The following is a 27192-nucleotide window of genomic DNA, read 5'->3' as shown; positions in this document are numbered from 1 at the left end:
ATGTTGACCTGATACTCCACCCCCTGTCCTGTCTAAATGTTGACCTGATACTCCACCCCCTGTCCTGTCTAAATGTTGACCTGATACTCCACCTGTCTAAATGACCTGATCCACCCCCCTGTCCTGTCTAAATGTTGACCTGATACTCCACCCCCTAAACCCCCTGTCATGTCTAAATGTTGACCTGATACTCCCACCCCCTGTCCTGTCTAAATGTTGACCTGATACTCCACCCCCTGTCCTGTCTAAATGTTGACCTGATACTCCACACCCCCTGTCCTGTCTAAATGTTGACCTGATACTCCACTCCCCCCGTCCTGTCTAAATGTTGACCTGATACTCCACCCCCCTGTCCTGTCTAAATGTTGACCTGATACTCCACCCCCTGTCCTGTCTAAATGTTGACCTGATACTCCACCCCCCGTCCTGTCTAAATGTTGACCTGATACTCCACCCCCTGTCCTGTCTAAATGTTGTTGTGTTAGTCCATCCCCCCTGTCCTGTCTATATGTTGACCTGATACTCCACCCCCTGTCCTGTATAAATGTTGACCTGATACTCCACCCCCCCTGTCCTGTCTAAATGTTGACCTGATACTCCACCCCCTGTCTAAATGTTGACCTGATACTCCAACCTGTCCTGTCTAAATGTGGACCTGATACTCCACCCCCCTGTCCTGTCTAAATGTTGACCACCCCCCTGTCCTGTCTAAATGTTGACCTGATACTCCACCCCCCTGTCCTGTCTAAATGTTGACCTGATACTCCACACCCCTGTCCTGTCTAAATGTTGACCTGATACTCCACCCCCCTGTCTAAATGTTGACCTGATACTCCACCCCCTGTCCTGTCTAAATGTTGACCTGATACTCCACCCCCCCTGTCTAAATGTTGACCTGATACTCCACCCCCTGTCCTGTCTAGATGTTGACCTGATACTCCACCCCCCCTGTCTAAATGTTGACCTGATACTCCACCCCCCTGTCCTGTCTAAATGTTGACCTGATACTCCACCCCCTGTCCTGTCTAAATGTTGACCTGATACTCCACCCCCCTGTCCTGTCTAAATGTTGACCTGATACTCCACCCCCTGTCCTGTCTAAATGTTGACCTGATACTCCACGTCCCCTGTCCTGTCTAAATGTTGACCTGATACTCCACACCCCCTGTCCTGTCTAAATGTTGACCTGATACTCCACCCCCCTGTCCTGTCTAAATGTTGACCTGATACTCCCACCCCTGTCCTGTCTAAATGTTGACCTGATACTCCACACCCCCTGTCCTGTCTAAATGTTGACCTGATACTCCACCCCCTGTCCTGTCTAAATGTTGACCTGATACTCCACCCCCTGTCCTGTCTAAATGTTGACCTGATACCCCCCTGTCCTGTCTGACCTGATACTCCACCCCCTGTCCTGTCTAAATGTTGACCTGATACTCCACCCCCTGTCCTGTCTAAATGTTGACCTGATACTCCACCCCCTGTCCTGTCTAAATGTTGACCTGATACTCCACCCCCCTGTCCTGTCTAAATGTTGACCTGATACTCCCCCCTGTCCCTAAATGTTGACCTGTCCTGTCTAAATGTTGACCTGATACTCCACCCCCCTGTCCTGTCTAAATGTTGACCTGATACTCCACCCCCTGTCCTGTCTAAATGTTGACCTGATACTCCACCCCCTGTCCTGTCTAAATGTTGACCTGATACTCCACCCCTGTCCTGTCTAAATGTTGACCTGATACCCCCTGTCCTGTCTAAATGTTGACCTGATACTCCACCCCCTGTCCTGTCTAAATGTTGACCTGATACTCCACACCCCCTGTCCTGTCTAAATGTTGACCTGATACTCCACCCCCTGTCCTGTCTAAATGTTGACCTGATACTCCTGTCTAAATGTTGACCTGATACTCCACCCCCCTGTCCTGTCTAAATGTTGACCTGATACTCCACCCCCTGTCCTGTCTAAATGTTGACCTGATACTCCACCCCTGTCCTGTCTAAATGTTGACCTGATACTCCACACTCCCCCCTGTCCTGTCTAAATGTTGACCTGATACTCCACCCCTGTCCTGTCTAAATGTGGACCTGATACCCACCCCCTGTCCTGTCTAAATGTTGACCTGATACTCCACCCCCCTGTCCTGTCTAAATGTTGACCTGATACTCCACCCCCCTGTCCTGTCTAAATGTTGACCTGATACTCCCACCCCCTGTCCTGTCTAAATGTTGACCTGATACTCCACCCCCCTGTCCTGTCTAAATGTTGACCTGATACTCCACCCTAAATGTTGACCTGATACTCCTGTCTAAATGTTGACCTGATACTCCACCTGATACCCACCCCCTGTCCTGTCTAAATGTTGACCTGATACTCCACCCCCCTGTCCTGTCTAAATGTTGACCTGATACTCCACCCCCCCTGTCCTGTCTAAATGTTGACCTGATACTCCACCCCCTGTCCTGTCTAAATGTTGACCTGATACTCCACCCCCTGTCCTGTCTAAATGTTGACCTGATACTCCACCCCCCTGTCCTGTCTAAATGTTGACCTGATACTCCACCCCCTGTCCTGTCTAAATGTTGACCTGATACTCCACCCCCTGTCCTGTCTAAATGTTGACCTGATACTCCACCCCCTGTCCTGTCTAAATGTTGACCTGATACTCCACCCCCCTGTCCTGTCTAAATGTTGACCTGATACTCCACCCCCTGTCCTGTCTAAATGTTGACCTGATACCCCTCTGTCTAAATGTTGACCTGATACTCCCCTGTCCTGTCTAAATGTTGACCTGATACTCCACCCTGTCCTGTCTAAATGTTGACCTGATACTCCACCCCCTGTCCTGTCTAAATGTTGACCTGATACTCCACACCCCCTGTCCTGTCTAAATGTTGACCTGATACTCCACCCCCTGTCCTGTCTAAATGTTGACCTGATATACCCCTGTCCTGTCTAAATGTTGACCTGATACTCCCCTGTCCTGTCTAAATGTTGACCTGATACTCCACCCCCTGTCCTGTCTAAATGTTGACCTGATACTCCACCCCCCCTGTCTAAATGTTGACCTGATACTCCACCCCCTGTCCTGTCTAAATGTTGACCTGATACTCCCACCCCCTGTCCTGTCTAAATGTTGACCTGATACTCCACCCCCTGTCCTGTCTAAATGTTGACCTGATACTCCACCCCCTGTCCTGTCTAAATGTTGACCTGATACTCCACCCCCCTGTCCTGTCTAAATGTTGACCTGATACTCCACCCCCCTGTCCTGTCTAAATGTTGACCTGATACTCCACCCCCTGTCCTGTCTAAATGTTGACCTGATACTCCACCCCCTGTCCTGTCTAAATGTTGACCTGATACTCCACCCCCTGTCCTGTCTAAATGTTGACCTGATACTCACACCCCCTGTCCTGTCTAAATGTTGACCTGATACTCCACGTCCCCTGTCCTGTCTAAATGTTGACCTGATACTCCACGTCCCCTGTCTAAATGTTGACCTGATACTCCACCCCCCCCTGTCCTGTCTAAATGTTGACCTGATACTCCACCCCCCCTGTCCTGTCTAAATGTTGACCTGATACTCCCCCCCCTGTCTAAATGTTGACCTGATACTCCACCCCTGTCCTGTCTAAATGTTGACCTGATACTCCACCCCCTGTCCTGTCTAAATGTTGACCTGATACTCCACCCCCCTGTCCTGTCTAAATGTGGACCTAAACCCCCCTGTCTAAATGTTGACCTGATACTCCACCCCCTGTCCTGTCTAAATGTTGACCTGATACTCCACCCCTGTCCTGTCTAAATGTTGACCTGTCCTGTCTAAATGTTGACCTGATACTCCACCCCCTGTCCTGTCTAAATGTTGACCTGACCTGTCTAAATGTTGACCTGATCCACCCCCTGTCCTGTCTAAATGTTGACCTGATACTCCACCCCCATGTCCTGTCTAAATGTTGACCTGATACTCCACCCCTGTCCTGTCTAAATGTTGACCTGATACTCCACCCCCTGTCCTGTCTAAATGTTGACCTGATACTCCACACCCCCTGTCCTGTCTAAATGTTGACCTGATACTCCACCCCCCTGTCCTGTCTAAATGTTGACCTGATACTCCACCCCCTGTCCTGTCTAAATGTGGACCTGATACTCCACCCCCCTGTCCCTAAATGTTGACCTGATACTCCTGTCTAAATGTTGACCTGATACTCCACCCCCTGTCCTGTCTAAATGTTGACCTGATACTCCCACCCCCTGTCCTGTCTAAATGTTGACCTGATACTCCACCCCTGTCCTGTCTAAATGTTGACCTGATACTCCCACCCCCCTAAATGTCCTGTCTAAATGTTGACCTGATACTCCACACCCCCTGTCCTGTCTAAATGTTGACCTGATACTCCCACCCCCTGTCCTGTCTAAATGTTGACCTGATACTCCACCCCCTGTCCTGTCTAAATGTTGACCTGATACTCCACCCCCTGTCCTGTCTAAATGTTGACCTGATACTCCACCCCTGTCCTGTCTAAATGTTGACCTGATACTCCACCCTGTCCTGTCTAAATGTTGACCTGATACTCCACCCCCTGTCCTGTCTAAATGTTGACCTGATACTCCACCCCCTGTCCTGTCTAAATGTTGACCTGATACTCCACACCCCCTGTCCTGTCTAAATGTTGACCTGATACTCCACCCCCTGTCCTGTCTAAATGTTGACCTGATACTCCACCCCCTGTCCTGTCTAAATGTTGACCTGATACTCCACCCCCTGTCCTGTCTAAATGTTGACCTGATACTCCACCTGTCTAAATGTTGACCTGATACTCCTGTCTAAATGTTGACCTGATACTCCACCCCCTGTCCTGTCTAAATGTTGACCTGATACTCCACCCCCTGTCCTGTCTAAATGTTGACCTGATACTCCACCCCCTGTCCTGTCTAAATGTTGACCTGATACTCCACCCCCCCCCTGTCCACCCCCCTGTCTAAATGTTGACCTGATACTCCACCCCCTGTCCTGTCTAAATGTTGACCTGATACTCCACCCCCTGTCCTGTCTAAATGTTGACCTGATACTCCATCCTGTCTAAATGTTGACCTGATACTCCACCCCTGTCCTGTCTAAATGTTGACCTGATACTCCACCCCCCTGTCCTGTCTAAATGTTGACCTGATACTCCACCCCCCTGTCCTGTCTAAATGTTGACCTGATACTCCACCCCCTGTCTAAATGTTGACCTGATACTCCACCCCCTGTCCTGTCTAAATGTTGACCTGATACTCCACCCCCTGTCCTGTCTAAATGTTGACCTGATACTCCACCCCCCTGTCCTGTCTAAATGTTGACCTGATACTCCACCCCCCTGTCCTGTCTAAATGTTGACCTGATACTCCACCCCCTGTCCTGTCTAAATGTTGACCTGATACTCCACCCCCCTGTCCTGTCTAAATGTTGACCTGATACTCCACGCCCCCTGTCCTGTCTAAATGTTGACCTGATACTCCACCCCTGTCCTGTCTAAATGTTGACCTGATACTCCACCCCCTGTCCTGTCTAAATGTTGACCTGATACTCCACCCCCTGTCCTGTCTAAATGTTGACCTGATACTCCTAACCCCCCTGTCCTGTCTAAATGTTGACCTGATACTCCACCCCCTGTCCTGTCTAAATGTTGACCTGATACTCTAAACCCCCTGTCCTGTCTAAATGTTGACCTGATACTCCACCCCCTGTCCTGTCTAAATGTTGACCTGATTCTCCACCCCCTGTCCTGTCTTAATGTTGACCTGATACTCCACCCCCTGTCCTGTCTAAATGTTGACCTGATACTCCCTACCCCCTGTCCTGTCTAAATGTTGACCTGATACTCCACCCCCTGTCCTGTCTAAATGTTGACCTGATACTCCACCCCCTGTCCACCCCCCTGTCTAAATGTTGACCTGATACTCCACCCCCCCCTGTCCTGTCTAAATGTTGACCTGATACTCCACCCCCTGTCCTGTCTAAATGTTGACCTGATACTCCACCCCCTGTCCTGTCTAAATGTTGACCTGATACTCCACCCCCTGTCCTGTCTAAATGTTGACCTGATACTCCACCCCCTGTCCTGTCTAAATGTTGACCTGATACTCCACCCCCTGTCTAAATGTTGACCTGATACTCCACCCCCTGTCCTGTCTAAATGTTGACCTGATACTCCTAAATGTGGACCTGTCCACCCCCTGTCCTGTCTAAATGTTGACCTGATACTCACCCCCTGTCCTGTCTAAATGTTGACCTGATACTCCACCCCCTGTCCTGTCTAAATGTTGACCTGATACTCCACACCCCCTGTCCTGTCTAAATGTTGACCTGATACTCCACCCCCTGTCCTGTCTAAATGTTGACCTGATACTCCACCCCTGTCCTGTCTAAATGTTGACCTGATACTCCACCCCCTGTCCTGTCTAAATGTTGACCTGATACTCCACCCCCCCCCTGTCCTGTCTAAATGTTGACCTGATACTCCACACCCCCTGTCCTGTCTAAATGTTGACCTGATACTCCACCCCCTGTCCTGTCTAAATGTTGACCTGATACTCCACCCCCTGTCTAAATGTGACCTGATACTCCACCCCCTGTCCTGTCTAAATGTTGACCTGATACTCCACCCCCTGTCCTGTCTAAATGTTGACCTGATACTCCACCCCCTGTCCTGTCTAAATGTTGACCTGATACTCCACCCCTGTCCTGTCTAAATGTTGACCTGATACTAAATGTTCCTGATACTCCCCCCCTGTCCTGTCTAAATGTTGACCTGATACTCCACCCCCTGTCCTGTCTAAATGTTGACCTGATACTCCACCCCCTGTCCTGTCTAAATGTTGACCTGATACTCCACCCCCCCTGTCCTGTCTAAATGTTGACCTGATACTCCACCCCCCCTGTCCTGTCCTGTCTAAATGTTGACCTGATACTCCACCCCCCCTGTCCTGTCTAAATGTTGACCTGATACTCCACACCCCTGTCCTGTCTAAATGTGGACCTGATACTCCACACCCCTGTCCTGTCTAAATGTTGACCTGATACTCCACCCCCCCCTGTCCTGTCTAAATGTTGACCTGATACTCCACGTCCCTAAATGTTGACCTGTCCTGTCTAAATGTTGACCTGATACTCCACCCCCTGTCCTGTCTAAATGTTGACCTGATACTCCACCCCCTGTCCTGTCTAAATGTTGACCTGATACTCCACCCCCCTGTCCACCCCTGTCCTGTCTAAATGTTGACCTGATACTCCACCCCCTGTCCTGTCTAAATGTTGACCTGATACTCCACCCTGTCCTGTCTAAATGTTGACCTGATACTCCACCCCCCTGTCTAAATGTTGACCTGATACTCCACCCCCTGTCCTGTCTAAATGTTGACCTGATACTCCCACCCCCCCCTGTCTAAATGTTGACCTGATACTCCACCCCCTGTCCTGTCTAAATGTTGACCTGATACTCCACCCCCTGTCCTGTCTAAATGTTGACCTGATACTCCACCCCCCCCCTGTCCTGTCTAAATGTTGACCTGATACTCCACCCCCTGTCCTGTCTAAATGTTGACCTGATACTCCACCCCCCTGTCCTGTCTAAATGTTGACCTGATACTCCACCCCCTGTCCTGTCTAAATGTTGACCTGATACTCCACCCCCTGTCCTGTCTAAATGTTGACCTGATACTCCACCCCCTGTCCTGTCTAAATGTTGACCTGATACTCCACCTGTCCTGTCTAAATGTTGACCTGATACTCCACCCCCTGTCCTGTCTTAATGTTGACCTGATACTCCACCCCCTGTCCTGTCTAAATGTTGACCTGATACTCCACCCCCCTGTCCTGTCTAAATGTTGACCTGATACTCCACCCCCCTGTCCTGTCTAAATGTGGACCTGATACTCCCCCCCCCTGTCCTGTCTAAATGTTGACCTGATACTCTACCCCCCTGTCCTGTCTAAATGTTGACCTGATACTCCACCCCCCTGTCTAAATGTTGACCTGATACTCCACCCCCTGTCCTGTCTAAATGTTGACCTGATACTCCACCCCCTGTCCTGTCTAAATGTTGACCTGATACTCCACACCCCCTGTCCTGTCTAAATGTTGACCTGATACTCCACCCCCTGTCCTGTCTAAATGTTGACCTGATACTCCACCCCCCCTGTCTAAATGTTGACCTGATACTCCACCCCCTGTCCTGTCTAAATGTTGACCTGATACTCCACCCCCCCCCACTGTCCTGTCTAAATGTTGACCTGATACTCCACCCCCCTGTCCTGTCTAAATGTTGACCTGATACTCCACCCCCTGTCCTGTCTAAATGTTGACCTGATACTCCACCCCCTGTCCTGTCTAAATGTTGACCTGATACTACCCACCCCCTGTCCTGTCTAAATGTTGACCTGATACTCCACCCCCCCCCTGTCCTGTCTAAATGTTGACCTGATACTCCACCCCCTGTCCTGTCTAAATGTTGACCTGATACTCCCCCCTGTCCTGTCTAAATGTTGACCTGATACTCCACCCCCTGTCCTGTCTAAATGTTGACCTGATACTCCCCCCCTGTCCTGTCTAAATGTTGACCTGATACTCCACACCCCTGTCCTGTCTAAATGTTGACCTGATACTCCACCCCCTGTCCTGTCTAAATGTGGACCTGATACTCCCCCCCCTGTCTAAATGTGGACCTGATACTCCACCCCCTGTCCTGTCTAAATGTTGACCTGATACTCCACCCCCTGTCCTGTCTAAATGTTGACCTGATACTCCCACCCCCTGTCCTGTCTAAATGTTGACCTGATACTCCACCCCTGTCCTGTCTAAATGTTGACCTGATACTCCACCCCCTGTCCTGTCTAAATGTTGACCTGATACTCCACCCCCTGTCCTGTCTAAATGTTGACCTGATACTCCACCCCCCACCCCCTGTCCTGTCTAAATGTTGACCTGATACTCCACCCCCTGTCCACCCCCCTGTCCTGTCTAAATGTTGACCTGATACTCCACTCCCCCTGTCCTGTCTAAATGTTGACCTGATACTCCACCCCCTGTCCTGTCTAAATGTTGACCTGATACTCCACCCCCCTGTCCTGTCTAAATGTTGACCTGATACTCCACCCCCCCTGTCTAAATGTTGACCCACCCCCCCTGTCTAAATGTTGACCTGATACTCCACCCCCTGTCCTGTCTAAATGTTGACCTGATACTCCACCCCCTGTCCTGTCTAAATGTTGACCTGATACTCCACCCCCCTGTCCTGTCTAAATGTTGACCTGATACTCCACCCCTGTCCTGTCTAAATGTTGACCTGATACTCCACCCCCCTGTCCTGTCTAAATGTTGACCTGATACTCCACCCCCCTGTCCTGTCTAAATGTTGACCTGATACTCCACTCCACCCCCTGTCCTGTCTAAATGTTGACCTGATACTCCACCCCCTGTCCTGTCTAAATGTTGACCTGATACTCCCACCCCCTGTCCTGTCTAAATGTTGACCTGATACTCCACCCCCTGTCCTGTCTAAATGTTGACCTGATACTCCACCCCCTGTCCTGTCTAAATGTTGACCTGATACTCCACCCCCCCTGTCCTGTCTAAATGTTGACCTGATACTCCACCCCCCTGTCCTGTCTAAATGTTGACCTGATACTCCACCCCCTGTCCTGTCTAAATGTTGACCTGATACTCCCCCCCCTGTCCTGTCTAAATGTTGACCTGATACTCCACCCCCCTGTCCTGTCTAAATGTTGACCTGATACTCCACCCCCCTAAATGTCCTGTCTAAATGTTGACCTGATACTCCACCCCCTGTCCTGTCTAAATGTTGACCTGATACTCCACCCCCTGTCCTGTCTAAATGTTGACCTGATACTCCACCCCCCTGTCTAAATGTTGACCTGATACTCCACCCCCCCTGTCCTGTCTAAATGTTGACCTGATACTCCACCCCCCTGTCCTGTCTAAATGTTGACCTGATACTCCACACCCCTGTCCTGTCTAAATGTTGACCTGATACTCCACACCCCCTGTCCTGTCTAAATGTTGACCTGATACTCCACCCCCCCTGTCCTGTCTAAATGTTGACCTGATACTCCACACCCCCTGTCCTGTCTAAATGTTGACCTGATACTCCACCCCCCCCTGTCCTGTCTAAATGTTGACCTGATACTCCACCCCCCTGTCCTGTCTAAATGTTGACCTGATACTCCACCCCCTGTCCTGTCTAAATGTTGACCTGATATCCACCCCCCTGTCCTGTCTAAATGTTGACCTGATACTCCACCCCCTGTCCTGTCTAAATGTTGACCTGATACTCCACCCCCTGTCCTGTCTAAATGTTGACCTGATACTCCACACCCCCTGTCCTGTCTAAATGTTGACCTGATACTCCACCCCCTCTGTCTAAATGTTGACCTGATACTCCACCCCCCTGTCCTGTCTAAATGTTGACCTGATACTCCACCCCCTGTCCTGTCTAAATGTTGACCTGATACTCCACCCCCTGTCCTGTCTAAATGTTGACCTGATACTCCACACCCCCTGTCCTGTCTAAATGTTGACCTGATACTCCACACCCCCTGTCCTGTCTAAATGTTGACCTGATACTCCACCCCCCCCCCCCTGTCCTGTCTAAATGTTGACCTGATACTCCACCCCCTGTCCTGTCTAAATGTTGACCTGATACTCCACCCCCCTGTCCTGTATAAATGTTGACCTGATACTCCACCCCCTGTCCTGTCTAAATGTTGACCTGATACTCCACCCCCTGTCCTGTCTTAATGTTGACCTGATACTCCACCCCCTGTCCTGTCTAAATGTTGACCTGATACTCCACCCCCTGTCTAAATGTTGACCTGATACTCACACCCCCTGTCCTGTCTAAATGTTGACCTGATACTCCACACCCCTGTCCTGTCTAAATGTTGACCTGATACTCCACCCCCTGTCCTGTCTAAATGTGGACCTGATACTCCCACCCCCTGTCCTGTCTAAATGTTGACCTGATACTCCACCCCCCTGTCCTGTCTAAATGTTGACCTGATACTCCACCCCCCTGTCCTGTCTAAATGTTGACCTGATACTCCACCCCCTGTCCTGTCTAAATGTTGACCTGATACTCCACCCCCTGTCCTGTCTAAATGTTGACCTGATACTCCCACCCCCTGTCCTGTCTAAATGTTGACCTGATACTCCACCCCCTGTCCTGTCTAAATGTTGACCTGATACTCCACCCCCCTGTCCTGTCTAAATGTTGACCTGATACTCCACTCCCCCTGTCCTGTCTAAATGTTGACCTGATACTCCACCCCCTGTCCTGTCTAAATGTTGACCTGATACTCCACCCCCTGTCCTGTCTAAATGTGGACCTGATACTCCACCCCCTGTCTAAATGTTGACCTGATACCTGATACTCCACCCCCCCCTGTCCTGTCTAAATGTTGACCTGATACTCCACCCCCTGTCCTGTCTAAATGTTGACCTGATACTCCACACCCCCTGTCTAAATGTTGACCTGATACTCACACCCCCTGTCCTGTCTAAATGTTGACCTGATACTCCACCCCCTGTCTAAATGTTGACCTGATACTCCACACCCCCTGTCCTGTCTAAATGTTGACCTGATACTCCACACCCCCTGTCCTGTCTAAATGTTGACCTGATACTCCACCCCCTGTCCTGTCTAAATGTTGACCTGATACTCCACCCCCTGTCCTGTCTAAATGTTGACCTGATACTCCACCCCTGTCCTGTCTAAATGTTGACCTGATACTCCCACCCCCTGTCCTGTCTAAATGTTGACCTGATACTCCACCCCCCTGTCCCCCCCCCCCTGTCCTGTCTAAATGTGGACCTGATACTCCACCCCTGTCCTGTCTAAATGTTGACCTGATACTCCACCCCCTGTCCTGTCTAAATGTTGACCTGATACTCCACCCCCTGTCCTGTCTAAATGTTGACCTGTCCTGTCTGTCTAAATGTTGACCTGATACTCCACCCCCTGTCCTGTCTAAATGTGGACCTGATACTCCACACCCCCTGTCCTGTCTAAATGTTGACCTGATACTCCACCCCCTGTCCTGTCTAAATGTTGACCTGATACTCCACCCCCTGTCCTGTCTAAATGTTGACCTGATACTCCACCCCCCCCCTGTTCTGTCTAAATGTTGACCTGATACTCCACCCCCTGTCCTGTCTAAATGTTGACCTGATACTCCACCCCCCCCACACCCCCAGTCCTGTCTAAATGTTGACCTTGATACTCCACCCCCTGTCCTGTCTAAATGTTGACCTGATACTCCACCCCCCTGTCCTGTCTAAATGTGGACCTGATACTCCACCCCCTGTCTAAATGTTGACCTGATACTCCACCCCCTGTCCTGTCTAAATGTTGACCTGATACTCCACCCCCCCCTGTCTAAATGTTGACCTGATACTCCACACCTGTCCTGTCTAAATGTTGACCTGATACTCCACCCCTGTCCTGTCTAAATGTTGACCTGATACTCCACACCCCCTGTTCTGTCTAAATGTTGACCTGATACTCCACCCCCCTGTCCTGTCTAAATGTTGACCTGATACTCCACCCCCCCCCCCCTGTCCTGTCTAAATGTTGACCTGATACTCCACCCCCTGTCTAAATGTTGACCTGATACTCCACCCCCCTGTCCTGTCTAAATGTTGACCTGATACTCCACACCCCCTGTCCTGTCTAAATGTTTACCTGATACTCCACCCCCCCCACCCCCTGTACTGTCTAAATGTTGACCTGATACTCCACACTCCCCCTGTTCTGTCTAAATGTTGACCTGATACTCCACCCCCCTGTCCTGTCTAAATGTTGACCTGATACTCCACCCCCTGTCTAAATGTTGACCTGATACTCCACCCCCTGTCCTGTCTAAATGTTGACCTGATACTCCACCCCCTGTCCTGTCTAAATGTTGACCTGATACTCCACCCCCCTGTCCTGTCTAAATGTTGACCTGATACTCCCACCCCCTGTCATGTCTAAATGTTGACCTGATACTCCACCCCCTGTCCTGTCTAAATGTTGACCTGATACTCCACACCCCCGTACTGTCTAAATGTTGACCTGATACTCCACACCCCCTGTCCTGTCTAAATGTTGACCTGATACTCCACCCCCTGTCCTGTCTAAATGTTGACCTGATACTCCACCCCCTGTCCTGTCTAAATGTTGACCTGATACTCCACCCCCTGTCCTGTCTAAATGTTGACCTGATACTCCACCCCCTGTCCTATCTAAATGTTGACCTGATACTCCACCCCCCCTGTCCTGTCTAAATGTTGACCTGATACTCCACCCCCCCTGTCCTGTCTAAATGTTGACCTGATACTCCACCCCCCACACCCCCTGTCCTGTCTAAATGTTGACCTGATACTCCACCCCCCTGTCCTGTCTAAATGTTGACCTGATACTCCACCCCCTGTCCTGTCTAAATGTTGACCTGATACTCCACCCCCTGTCCTGTCTAAATGTTGACCTGATACTCCACCCCCCCTGTCTAAATGTGGACCTGATACTCCACCCCCTGTCTAAATGTGGACCTGATACTCCACCCCCTGTCCTATCTAAATGTTGACCTGATACTCCACCCCCCTGTCCTGTCTAAATGTTGACCTGATACTCCACCCCCCCCACACCCCCTGTCCTGTCTAAATGTTGACCTGATACTCCACCCCCTGTCCTGTCTAAATGTTGACCTGATACTCCACCCCCTGTCCTGTCTAAATGTTGACCTGATACTCCACCCCCTGTCCTGTCTAAATGTTGACCTGATACTCCACCCCCTGTCATGTCTTATGTTGACCTGATACTCCACCCCCTGTCCTGTCTAAATGTTGAGCTGATACTCCACCCCCTGTCCTGTCTAAATGTTGACCCGATACTCCACACCCCCTGTCCTGTCTAAATGTTGACCTGATACTCCACCCCCCCCGTCCTATCTAAATGTTGACCTGATACTCCACCCCCGTCCTGTCTAAATGTTGACCTGATACTCCACCCCCTGTCCTGTCTAAATGTTGACCTGATACTCCACCCCCCTGTCCTGTCTAAATGTTGACCTGATACTCCACCCCCCTGTCCTGTCTAAATGTTGACCTGATACTCCACCCCCTGTCCTGTCTAAATGTTGACCTGATACTCCACCCCCTGTCCTGTCTAAATGTTGACCTGATACTCCACCCCCTGTCCTGTCTAAATGTTGACCTGATACTCCACCCCCTGTCCTGTCTAAATGTTGACCTGATACTCCACCCCCCCTGTCCTGTCTAAATGTTGACCTGATACTCCACCCCCCCTGTCCTGTCTAAATGTTGACCTGATACTCCACCCCCCACACCCCCTGTCCTGTCTAAATGTTGACCTGATACTCCACCCCCTATCCTGTCTAAATGTTGACCTGATACTCCCACCCCCTGTCCTGTCTAAATGTTGACCTGATACTCCACCCCCTGTCCTGTCTAAATGTTGACCTGATACTCCACCCCTGTCATGTCTAAATGTTGACCTGATACTCCATGTCCCCTGTCCTGTCTAAATGTTGACCTGATACTCCACCCCCTGTCTAAATGTTGACCTGATACTCCACACCCCCTGTCCTATCTAAATGTTGACCTGATACTCCACCCCCTGTCCTGTCTAAATGTTGACCTGATACTCCACCCCCTGTCCTGTCTAAATGTTGACCTTGATACTCCACCCCCCTGTCTAAATGTTGACCTGATACTCCACCCCCTGTATAAATGTTGACCTGATACTCCACACCCCTGTCCTGTCTAAATGTTGACCTGATACTCCACCCCCCTGTCCTGTCTAAATGTTGACCTGATACTCCACCCCCCTGTCCTGTCTAAATGTTGACCTGATACTCCACCCCCCCTGTCTAAATGTTGACCTGATACTCCACCCCCCTGTCTAAATGTTGACCTGATACTCCACTGTCCCCTGTCTAAATGTTGACCTGATACTCCACCCCCTGTCCTGTCTAAATGTTGACCTGATACTCCACCCCCTGTCTAAATGTTGACCTGATACTCCACCCCCTGTCCTGTCTAAATGTGGACCTGATACTCCAAATGTCTAAATGTTGACCTGATACTCCACCCCCTGTCCTGTCTAAATGTTGACCTGATACTCCACCCCCTCCTGTCTAAATGTTGACCTGATACTCCACCCCCTGTCCTGTCTAAATGTTGACCTGATACTCCACCCCTCTGTCTAAATGTTGACCTGATACTCCACCCCCTGTCCTGTCTAAATGTTGACCTGATACTCCACCCCCTGTCCTGTCTAAATGTTGACCTGATACTCCACCCCCTGTCCTGTCTAAATGTTGACCTGATACTCCACCCCCTCTGTCTAAATGTTGATCTGATACTCCACCCCCTGTCCTGTCTAAATGTTGACCTGATACTCCACCCCCTGTCCTGTCTAAATGTTGACCTGATACTCCACCCCCTCTGTCTAAATGTTGACCTGATACTCCACCCCCTGTCTAAATGTTGATCTGATACTCCACCCCCTGTCCTGTCTAAATGTTGACCTGATACTCCACCCCCTGTCCTGTCTAAATGTTGATCTGATACTCCACCCCCTGTCCTGTCTAAATGTTGACCTGATACTCCACCCCCCGTCCTGTCTAAATGTTGACCTGATACTCCACCCCTCTGTCTAAATGTTGACCTGATACTCCACCCCCTGTCCTGTCTAAATGTTGACCTGATACTCCACCCCCTGTCCTGTCTAAATGTTGACCTGATACTCCACCCCCTGTCCTGTCTAAATGTTGACCTGATACTCCACCCCCTGTCCTGTCTAAATGTTGACCTGATACTCTACCCCCCGTCCTGTCTAAATGTTGACCTGATACTCCACCCCTCTGTCTAAATGTTGACCTGATACTCCACCCCCCTGTCCTGTCTAAATGTTGACCTGATACTCCACCCCCTGTCCTGTCTAAATGTTGACCTGATACTCCACCCCCTGTCCTGTCTAAATGTTGACCTGATACTCCACCCCTCCCTGTCCTGTCTAAATGTTGACCTGATACTCCACCCCCTGTCCTGTCTAAATGTTGACCTGATACTCCACCCCCCTGTCCTGTCTAAATGTTGACCTGATACTCCACCCCCCTGTCCTTTCTAAATGTTGACCTGATACTCCACCCCCTCTGTCTAAATGTTGACCTGATACTCCACACCCCCGTCCTGTCTAAATGTTGACCTGATACTCCACCCCCTGTCTAAATGTGGACCTGATACTCCACCCCCTGTCTAAATGTGGACCTGATACTCCACCCCCTGTCCTGTCTAAATGTTGACCTGATACTCCACCCCCTCTGTCTAAATGTTGACCTGATACTCCACCCCCCCTGTCTAAATGTTGACCTGATACTCCACCCCCTGTCCTGTCTAAATGTTGACCTGATACTCCACCCCCTCTGTCTAAATGTTGACCTGATACTCCACCCCCCCTGTCCTTTCTAAATGTTGACCTGATACTCCACCCCCTCTGTCTAAATGTTGACCTGATACTCCACCCCCTGTCTAAATGTTGACCTGATACTCCACCCCCTGTCTAAATGTTGACCTGATACTCCACCCCCTGTCTAAATGTTGACCTGATACTCCACCCCCCTGTCTAAATGTTGACCTGATACTCCACCCCCTGTCTAAATGTTGACCTGATACTCCACCCCCTGTCATGTCTAAATGTTGACCTGATACTCCACCCCCTGTCTAAATGTTGACCTGATACTCCACCCCCCATGTCTAAATGTTGACCTGATACTCCACCCCCTGTCTAAATGTTGACCTGATACTCCACCCCTGTCTAAATGTTGACCTGATACTCCACCCCCTGTCCTGTCTAAATGTTGACCTGATACTCCACCCCCTCTGTCTAAATGTTGATCTGATACTCCCACCCCCTGTCCTGTCTAAATGTTGACCTGATACTCCACCCCCTGTCATGTCTAAATGTTGACCTGATACTCCACCCCCTCTGTCTAAATGTTGACCTGATACTCCACCCCTCTGTCTAAATGTTGACCTGATACTCCACCCCCTGTCATGTCTTATGTTCCTGTGAACAAATAAGGAGCCCACTGATTGTCAGTTCAGGATGTGGGCTCTGACCACTGATTGTCAGTTCAGGATGTGAGGTCTGACCACTGATGTCATTTGTGTGCTGTGATTCGTGCAGGTGCGACTGCTGGGTGTGGTTTCTCAGGGCCAGCCCACCTTGGTCATCATGGAGCTGATGACTAAAGGAGATTTGAAGAGCCACCTGAGGTCACTACGGGCTAAAGATGTAAGTTACCTATCCGTCATCCTGACCCCTAACCTCTCATCCTGACCCCTACCCTAAGTTACTTACCCCTCATCCTGTTCCCTCATCCTGACCCCTAACCCCTCATCCTAACCCCTACCGCCTGAGGTCACTAAAAATAATACAATTGTATTTATCACATGGGTCGAATACAACCTTACCTTGAAATGCTTACTTACAAGCCCTTAACCAACAATGCTATTCAATAAATAGTTAACAAAATATAATGTAAATAGTCTGGGCGGCCATTCTGATTAGTTGTTCAGCAGTCTTATGGCTTGGGGTTAAGGAGCCTTTGGACCGAGACTTGGCGCTCTATCTTTTAGCTCGGTGCGGATGTTGCCTGTAATCCATGGCTTCTGGTTGGGATATGTACGTACGGTCACTGGGGACAACGTCTGCCGATGCTCTTATTGACGAAGCCGGTGACTGCGTTGGTATACTCCTCAATGCCATTGGATGAATCCCAGATCATATTCCAGTCTGTGCTAGCAAAACAGTCCCTTAACGTTGCATACGCATCATCTGACCACTTCTGTATTGAGCGAGTCACTGGTACTTCCTGCTTTAGTTTTTGCTTGTAAGCAGGAATTATGGTCAGATTTGCCAAATGGAGGTCGAGGGAGAGTTTTGTATGTGTCTCGGTGTGTGAGGTAAAGATAGTCTAGAGTTAGTGTGTCTGTGTGTGTGGAGTAAAGATGGTGTAGAGTTAGTGTGTCTGTGTATGTGGGGTAAAGATGGTCTAGAGTTAGTGTGTCTGTGTATGTGGGGTAAAGATGGTCTAGAGTTAGTGTGTCTGTGTGTGTGGGGTAAAGATGGTGTAGAGTTAGTGTGTATGTGGGGTAAAGATGGTGTAGAGTTAGTGTGTCTGTGTGTGTGGGGTAAAGATGGTGTAGAGTTAGTGTGTCTGTGTGTGTGGAGTAAAGATGGTGTAGAGTTAGTGTGTCTGTGTGTGGGGTAAAGATGGTGTAGAGTTTTTCCCTCTGGTTGCACATTTAACATACTGATAGAAATGAGGTCAAACTGGTTTAAGTTCGCCTGCATTAAAGTCCCCGGCCACTAGGAGTGCTGCTTCTGGATGAGCATTTTCTTGTTTGCTTTTGGCCTAATACAGCTGGTTGAGTGGCCTTATCCAGCTGGTTGAGTGGCCTTATCCAGCTGGTTGAGTGGCCTTATCCAGCTGGTTGAGTGGCCTTATCCAGCTGGTTGAGTGGCCTTATCCAGCTCGTTGAGTGTGGTTTAAGTGCCAGCATCGGTTTGTGGTGGTAAATAGACGGCTCTCTTGGTAGAAAGTGTGGTCAACAGTTTATCATGATGTACTATTGTATACTTCTGTATACATCTGGCCCTTCTTTGGACACTGTGTTAACTAACCTCCAGATGCCATACAACTGCTCTTAAATGCAAGTAAAACTAAATGCATGCTCTTCAACCGATCGCTGGCCGCCGTCAAGCATCACTACTCTGGACGGTTCTGACTTAGAATATGTGGACAACGACAAATACCGAGGTTTCCGGTTCGACTGTAAACTCTCCTTCCAGAATCACATTAAGCATCTCCAATCCAAAATTAAATCTAGAATCGGCTTCCTATTTTGCAACAAAGCATCCTTCACTCATGCTGCTAAACATACCTTTGTAAAACTGACTATTCTACCGATCCTTGACTTCGGCGATGTCATTTATAAAATAGCTTCCAACACTGACTGCATACAATTTGCTGAGTAATCACAGTGCCATCCGTTTTGTCACCAAAGCCCCATATATTACCCACCACTGCAACCTGTACGCTCTCGTTGGCTGCCCTCGCTTCATATTCGTCGCCAAACCCACTGGGTCCAGGTCATCTATAAGTCTCTGCTAGGTAAAGCCCGACCTTATCTTCTTGCGTCGAGCAATCCCGGATCCGGGGATCCTATTTATAGCCTCAAGCTCATTAGCATAACGTAACGTTAACTATTCATGAAAATCGCAAATGAAATGAAATAAATATATTTGCTCTCAAGCTTAGACTTTTGTTAACAACACTGTCATCTCAGATTTTCAAAATATGCTTTTCAACCATAGCTAAACAAGCATTTGTGTAAGAGTATTGATAGCTAGCATAGCTATAAGCCTAGAATTCAGCCAGCAACATTTTCACAAAAACAAGAAAATCATTCAAATAAAATAATTTACCTTTGAAGAACGTTGGATGTTTTCAATGAGGAGACTCTGTTAGATAGCAAATGTTCAGTTTTTCAAAAAATATTATTTGTGTAGGACAAATCTCTCCGTTTTGTTCGTTTGGCTATGAAAAAACCTGTATCCAGTTATAGCCTCAAGCTCATTAGCATAACGTAATGTTAACTATTTATGAAAATCGCAAATGAAATGAAATTAATGTGCTAGCTCTCAAGCTTAGCCTTTTCTTAACAACACTGTCATCTCAGATTTTCAAAATATGCTTTTGAACCATAGCAAAACAAGCATTTGTGTAAGAGTATTGATAGCTAGCGTAGCATTTAGCATAGCATTTAGCAGGCAACATTTGCACAAAAACCAGAAAAGGATTCAAATAAAATCATTTACCTTTGAAGAACTTCGGATGTTTTCAATGAGGAGACTCTCAGTTACATAGCAAATGTTCAGTTTTTCCTGAAAGATTCTTTGTGTAGGAGAAATCGCTCTGTTTTGTACATCACGTTTGGGTACCAAAAAACCCGAAAATTCAGTCATCAAAACGGCGAACTGTTTTCCAAATTAACTCCATAATATCAACTGAAACACGGCAAACGCTGTTTAGAATCAATCCTCAATGTGTTTTTCACATATCTCTTCATTGATATATCGTTCGTGGATGTCTACTTTCTCCACTGAATTGCTTGGAAAAAGAGGTACAGTTGAAGATGACGCCGGGCGGACACCTGGCAAATGTAGTCTCTTATGGTCAATCTTCCAATGATATGCCTACAAATACATCACAATGCTGCAGACACCTTGGGGAAACGATAGATCGGGCAGGCTCATTCCTTGCGCATTCACAGCCATATAAGGAGACAATGAAAAACAGAGCCTCAAATCCTGCTCATTTCCTGTTTGAAGTTTCATCTTGGTTTCACCTGTAGCATCAGTTCTGGGGCACTCACAGACAATATCTTTGCAGTTTTGGAAATGTCAGAGTGTTCTCTTTCCAAAGCTGTCAATTATATGCATATTGTCGGGCATCTTTTTGTGACAAAATATTGCGCTTAAAACGGGCACGTTTTTTTATCCAATAATGAAATAGCGCCCCCATAGATGTAAGAGGTTATCTCAGCTCACTGGTCACCATAGCAGCTCCCACCCGTAGCATACACTCCAGCAGGTATATCTCACTGGTCATCCCCAAAGCCAATTCCTCCTTTGATCATCTTTCCTTCCAGTTCTCTGCTGCCAATGACTGGAACGAATTGCAAATATCACTGAAGCTGGAGACTCATATGTCCCTCACTAACGTTAAGCACCAGCTGTCAGATCCGCTCACGGATCACTGCACCTGTACATAGCCCATCTGTAAATAGCCCATCCAACTACCTCATCCCCATATTGTTATTTATTTTATTTTGCTCCTTTGCACCCCAGTATCTCTACTTGCACATTCATCTTCTGCACATCTATCACTTCAGTGTTTAATTGCTAAATTGTAATTACTTCGCTACTACGGCCTATTTATTGCCTTACCTCCCTAATCTTACCTCATTTGCACACAATGTATATACACTGCTCAAAAAAATAAAGGGAACACTTAAACAACACAATGTAACTCCAAGTCAATCACACTTCTGTGAAATCAAACTGTCCACTTAGGAAGCAACACTGATTGACAATAAATTTCACATGCTGTTGTGCACATGGAATAGACAACAGGTGGAAATTATAGGCAATTAGCAAGACACCCCCAATAAAGGAGTGGTTCTGCAGGTGGTAACCACAGACCACTTCTCAGTTCCTATGCTTCCTGGTTGATGTTTTAGTCACTTTTGAATGCTGGCGGTGCTTTCACTCTAGTGGTAGCATGAGACGGAGTCTACAACCCACACAAGTGACTCAGGTAGTGCAGCTCATCCAGGATGGCACATCAATGCGAGCTGTGGCAAGAAGGTTTGCTGTGTCTGTCAGCGTAGTGTCCAGAGCATGGAGGCGCTACCAGGAGACAGGCCAGTACATCAGGAGACGTGGAGGAGGCTGTAGGAGGGCAACAACCCAGCAGCAGGACCGCTACCTCCACCTTTGTGCAAGGAGGAGCAGGAGGAGCACTGCCAGAGCCCTGCAAAATGACCTCCAGCAGGCCACAAATGTGCATGTGTCTGCTCAAACGGTCAGAAACAGACTCCATGAGGGTGGTATGAGGGCCCGACGTCCACAGGTGGGGGTTGTGCTTACAGCCCAACACCGTGCAGGACGTTTGACATTTGCCAGAAAACACCAAGATTGGCAAATTCGCCACTGGTGCCCTGTGCTCTTCACAGATGAAAGCAGGTTCACACTGAGCACGTGACAGACGTGACAGTCTGGAGACGCTGTGGAGAACGTTCTGCTGCCTGCAACATCCTCCAGCATGACCGGTTTGGCGGTGGGTCAGTCATGGTGTGGGGTGGCATTTCTTTGGGGGGCCGCACAGCCCTCCATGTGCTCGCCAGAGGTAGCCTGACTGCCATTAGGTACCGAGATGAGATCCTCAGACCCCTTGTGAGACCATATGCTGGTGCGGTTGGCCCTGGGTTCCTCCTAATGCAAGACAATGCTTGACCTCATGTGGCTGGAGTGTGTCAGCAGTTCCTGCAAGAGGAAGGCATTGATGCTATGGACTGGCCCGCCCGTTCCCCAGTCCTGAATCCAATTGAGCACATCTGGGACATCATGTCTCGCTCCATCCACCAACGCCACGTTGCAACACAGACTGTCCAGGAGTTGGCGGATGCTTTAGTCCAGGTCTGGGAGGAGATCGCTCAGGAGACCATCCGCCACCTCATCAGGAGCATGCCCAGGCGTTGTAGGGAGGTCATACAGGCACGTGGAGGCCACATACTACTGAACCTCATTTTGACTTGTTTTAAGGACATTACATCAAAGTTGGATCAGCCTGTAGTGTGTTTTTCCACTTGAATTTTGAGTGTGACTCCAAATCCAGACCGCCATGGGTTGATAAATTTGATTTCCATTGATAATTTTTGTGTGATTTTGTTGTCAGCACATTCAACTATGTAAAGAAAAAAGTATTTAATAAAAATATTTCATTCATTCAGATCTAGGATGGGTTATTTTAGTGTTCCCTTTATTTTTTTGAGCAGTGTATATATTTTTTCTGTTGTGTTATTGACTGTACTTTGTTTATCCCATGTGTAACTCTGTTGTTTTTTATTGTTTATCCCATGTATAACTCTATGTTGTTGTTGTCGCAATGCTTTGCTTTATCTTGGCCAGGTCGCAGTTGTTAATGAGGACTTGTTCTCAACTGGCCTACCTGGTTAAATAAAGGTCAACAAAAACAATGTAAAAAGAAACTCTACCTCTGGTGAGCAATATCTCGAGACCTCTGTAATATTAGACATCGCGCACCAGCTGTAATTGACAAATACACACACCACCCCTCGTCTTACCAGACTGTTCTGTCCTGCTGATGCACGGAAAACCCAGCACACTGAATATTATCATTATCAGTGACGTCATTCAGCCACGCCGGTGAAACATAAGATATTACAGTTTTTAATGTCCTGTTGAAAGATAATCTTGAACAGAGTTTATCCAGTTTATTCTCCAGTGATTGTACGTTCGCTAATAGAAAGGACGGTGGAGGCGGGTTACCCACTTGCTTACGAATCCTCACAAGACACCCTGAACTACATCCCTTGTATCTCCATCTTTTCTTCACGCGAATGACAGGGATTTGGGCCTGGTCTGGGAGAAACAGTATATCCTTCGCGTCCGACTCATTAAATTAAAGATCTTTGTCTGCTATCCAGAAGCTCTTTCCGGTCTTACGAGACGGTAGCATCAACATTATTCTCAAAATAAGTTACAAACAATGCGAAAAAACACGCAATTGCTTAGGAGCCTGTAAACCGGCAGCCATCCCTCCGATGCCATTGCGTGACAGGCCCTTACGTTACCTAGCCCTACTCTACACCCTAACCCTTCAATACCTCTCCCGAACTGAACCTTCCTGCTCTGTCCTCTACCGTACCCACCTCAGCTCCCACATGGACTCTAACCTCCTCTCTTTCCTCTCCTCTCTCCTCCCCTACAGCAGTCCCAGTCCTACAGTCTCAACCTCCCTCCTCTGAAGAAGATTATTCAGATGGACTCTAACCTCCTTTCTCCTCCCCTACAGCCGTCCCAGTCCTACAGTCCAACCTCCCTCCTCTAAAGGAGATTATTCAGATGGACTCTAACCTCCTCTCTCTCCTCCCGACAGCAGTCCCAGTCCTACAGTCTCAACCTCCCTCCTCTGAAGAAGATTATTCAGATGGACTCTAACCTCCTCTCTCCTCTCTCTCCTCCCCTACAGCCGTCCCAGTCCTACAGTCTCAACCTCCCTCCTCTAAAGGAGATTATTCAGATGGACTCTAACCTCCTCTCTCCCTCCCGACAGCCGTCCCAGTCCTACAGTCTCAACCTCCCTCCTCTAAAGGAGATTATTCAGATGGACTCTAACCTCCTCTCTCTCCTCTCTCTCCTCCCCTACAGCCGTCCCAGTCCTACAGTCTCAACCTCCCTCCTCTAAAGGAGATTATTCAGATGGACTCTAACCTCCTCTCTTTCCTCTCCTCTCTCCTCCCGACAGCAGTCCCAGTCCTACAGTCTCAACCTCCCTCCTCTAAAGGAGATTATTCAGATGGACTCTAACCTCCTCTCTCCTCCCCTACAGCCGTCCCAGTCCTACAGTCTCAACCTCCCTCCTCTAAAGGAGATTATTCAGATGGACTCTAACCTCCTTTCTCCTCCCCTACAGCCGTCCCAGTCCTACAGTCTCAACCTCCCTCCTCTAAAGGAGATTATTCAGATGGACTCTAAACCTCTCTCTCTCTCTCTCCTCCCCTACAGCCGTCCCAGTCCTACAGTCTCAACCTCCCTCCTCTGAAGAAGATTATTCAGATGGACTCTAACCTCCTCTCTCCTCCCGACAGCCGTCCCAGTCCTACAGTCTCAACCTCCCTCCTCTAAAGGAGATTATTCAGATGGACTCTAACCTCCTCTCTCCTCCCGACAGCCGTCCCAGTCCTACAGTCTCAACCTCCCTCCTCTGAAGAAGATTATTCAGATGGCTGGGGAGATAGCTGACGGGATGTCTTATCTCAACGCTAACAAGTTTGTCCACAGAGACCTGGCTGCCAGGAACTGTATGGTGGCAGAGGACTACACCGTCAAGATAGGTGGTAAGAACAGACTTCCTACTACAGAATTACAATTCAATTAGACTTGTAATTTAGCCTCGTATATTGATGTGAACAGTGTTTTTCTACATGCATGGTAAGTCATTCCCCCCGTCTTCCCTGTGTGTGAGTAGATTTTGGTATGACCAGAGACATCTATGAGACAGACTACTACCGTAAAGGTGGAAAGGGGTTGCTGCCGGTCCGATGGATGTCCCCGAGTCCCTTAAAGATGGAGTGTTCACCACCACCTCTGATGTCTGGTAACTGCACCATTCAACCATTCACCTTCTCATTTCAATGAGGATGGAGCAATTTATTTCACTTCCAGGAGGGACTACATTTAAAAGGAATGGAGCCAACCTTGTAGAAGAGCCTGAACCCCTCTCTCCCATTTGTCCCCTCTTGGGAAGCCATTTATCCTGATGTTTTGAGAGGGAGTGGAACACAAGTCCCATTCCAGCTTCTGTTTAAAGCAGAGCTTGCCAGTAGGTCTCACTACCGTTTATATAAACAGTACACTACTACAGCACACTACAGTAAATATCTCTTCTCTACATTACTCCTCTCCTCCAGCAACTCTTCTACATTACTCCTCTCCTCCAGCAACTCTTCTACATTACTCCTCTCCTCTAGTAACTCCTTTATATTACTCCTCTCCTCCAGTAACTCCTTTATATTACTCCTCTCCTCCAGCAACTCCTCTACATTACTCCTCTCCTCTCGTAACTCCTCTACATTACTCCTCTCCTCTAGTAACTCCTCTACATTAACCTCTCCTCCAGTAACTCCTCTATTACTCCTCTCCTCCAGTAACTCCTCTATATTACTCCTCTCCTCTCGTAACTCTTCTGCATTACTCCTCTCCTCTAGTAACTCTTCTACATTACTCCTCTCCTCTAGTAACTCTTCTATATTACTCCTCTCCTCCAGTAACTTCTCTACATTACTCCTCTCCTCTAGTAACTCCTTTATATTACTCCTCTCCTCCAGTAACTCCTTTATATTACTCCTCTCCTCCAGCAACTCCTCTACATTACTCCTCTCCTCTCGTAACTCCTCTACATTACTCCTCTCCTCTAGTAACTCCTCTACATTAACCTCTCCTCCAGTAACTCCTCTATTACTCCTCACCTCCAGTAACTCCTCTATTACTCCTCTCCTCCAGTAACTCCTCTATATTACTCCTCTCCTCTAGTAACTCCTCTACATTAACCTCTCCTCCAGTAACTCCTCTATTACTCCTCTCCTCCAGTAACTCCTCTATATTACTCCTCTCCTCTCGTAACTCTTCTGCATTACTCCTCTCCTCTAGTAACTCTTCTACATTACTCCTCTCCTCTAGTAACTCTTCTATATTACTCCTCTCCTCCAGTAACTCCTCTACATTACTCCTCTCCTCTAGTAACTCCTCTACATTACTCCTCTCCTCTAGTAACTCTTCTACATTACTCCTCTCCTCTAGTAACTCCTCTACATTACTCCTCTCCTCCAGTAACTCCTCTACATTACTCCTCTCCTCCAGTAACTTCTCTACATTACTCCTCTCCTCTAGTAACTCCTTTATATTACTCCTCTCCTCCAGTAACTCCTCTATTACTCCTCTCCTCCAGTAACTCCTCTACATTACTCCTCTACATTAACCTCTCCTCCAGTAACTCCTCTATTACTCCTCTCCTCCAGTAACTCCTCTATATTACTCCTCTCCTCTCGTAACTCTTCTGCATTACTCCTCTCCTCTAGTAACTCTTCTACATTACTCCTCTCCTCTAGTAACTCTTCTATATTACTCCTCTCCTCCAGTAACTCCTCTATATTACTCCTCTCCTCTAGTAACTCCTCTACATTAACCTCTCCTTCAGCGTGTATAGGGTGTGTAGGGTCATGGTGTTTAGGGTCAGCGTGTATATGGTGTGTAGGGTCATGGTGTATAGGGTGTTTAGGGTCAGCATGTATAGGGTGTATAGGGTCATGGTGTGTAGGGTCATGGTGTGTAGGGTGTATAGGGTTATGGTGTATAGGCTCAGGGTGTATAGGGTTGGGGTGTATAGGCTCAGGGTGTATAGTGTCAGGGTGTATAGTGTCAGGGTGTATAGGCTCGGGGTGTATAGGCTCGGGGTGTATAGGCTCGGGGTGTATAGTGTCGGTGTATAGTGTCAGGGTGTATAGTGTCAGGGTGTATAGGCTCGGGGTGTATAGGCTCGGGGTGTATAGGCTCGGGGTGTGTAGGGTCGTGGTGTGTAGGGTCGTGGTGTGTAGGGTCGTGGTGTGTAGGGTCGTGGTGTGTATGGTGTATAGGTCATGGTGTATAGGGTCAGGGTGTGTATGGTGTATAGGGTCATGGTGTATAGGGTCAGGGTGTGTAGGGTGTATAGGGTCAGGGTGTATAGGATATGTAGGGTCATGGTGTAGAGTGTCATGA

The 27192-nt window shown here is 48.4% G+C and overlaps 1 protein-coding gene and 1 pseudogene across 1 annotated transcript in view; both read left to right on the top strand.

Annotated features, from left to right (window-relative positions):
• The window catches only part of LOC135552108 (solute carrier organic anion transporter family member 3A1-like), a 186034-nt gene that overhangs the window by 68253 nt on the left and 90589 nt on the right, over positions 1 to 27192 (top strand). The window lies entirely within an intron of this gene.
• The window catches only part of LOC135554264 (insulin-like growth factor 1 receptor), an 81212-nt pseudogene that overhangs the window by 45290 nt on the left and 8730 nt on the right, over positions 1 to 27192 (top strand).

The sequence above is a fragment of the Oncorhynchus masou genome, chromosome 2 (assembly GCF_036934945.1).
Source record: "Oncorhynchus masou masou isolate Uvic2021 chromosome 2, UVic_Omas_1.1, whole genome shotgun sequence".
NCBI lineage: Eukaryota > Metazoa > Chordata > Actinopteri > Salmoniformes > Salmonidae > Oncorhynchus > Oncorhynchus masou.
This window is presented reverse-complemented; position numbering and strand designations above follow the sequence as displayed.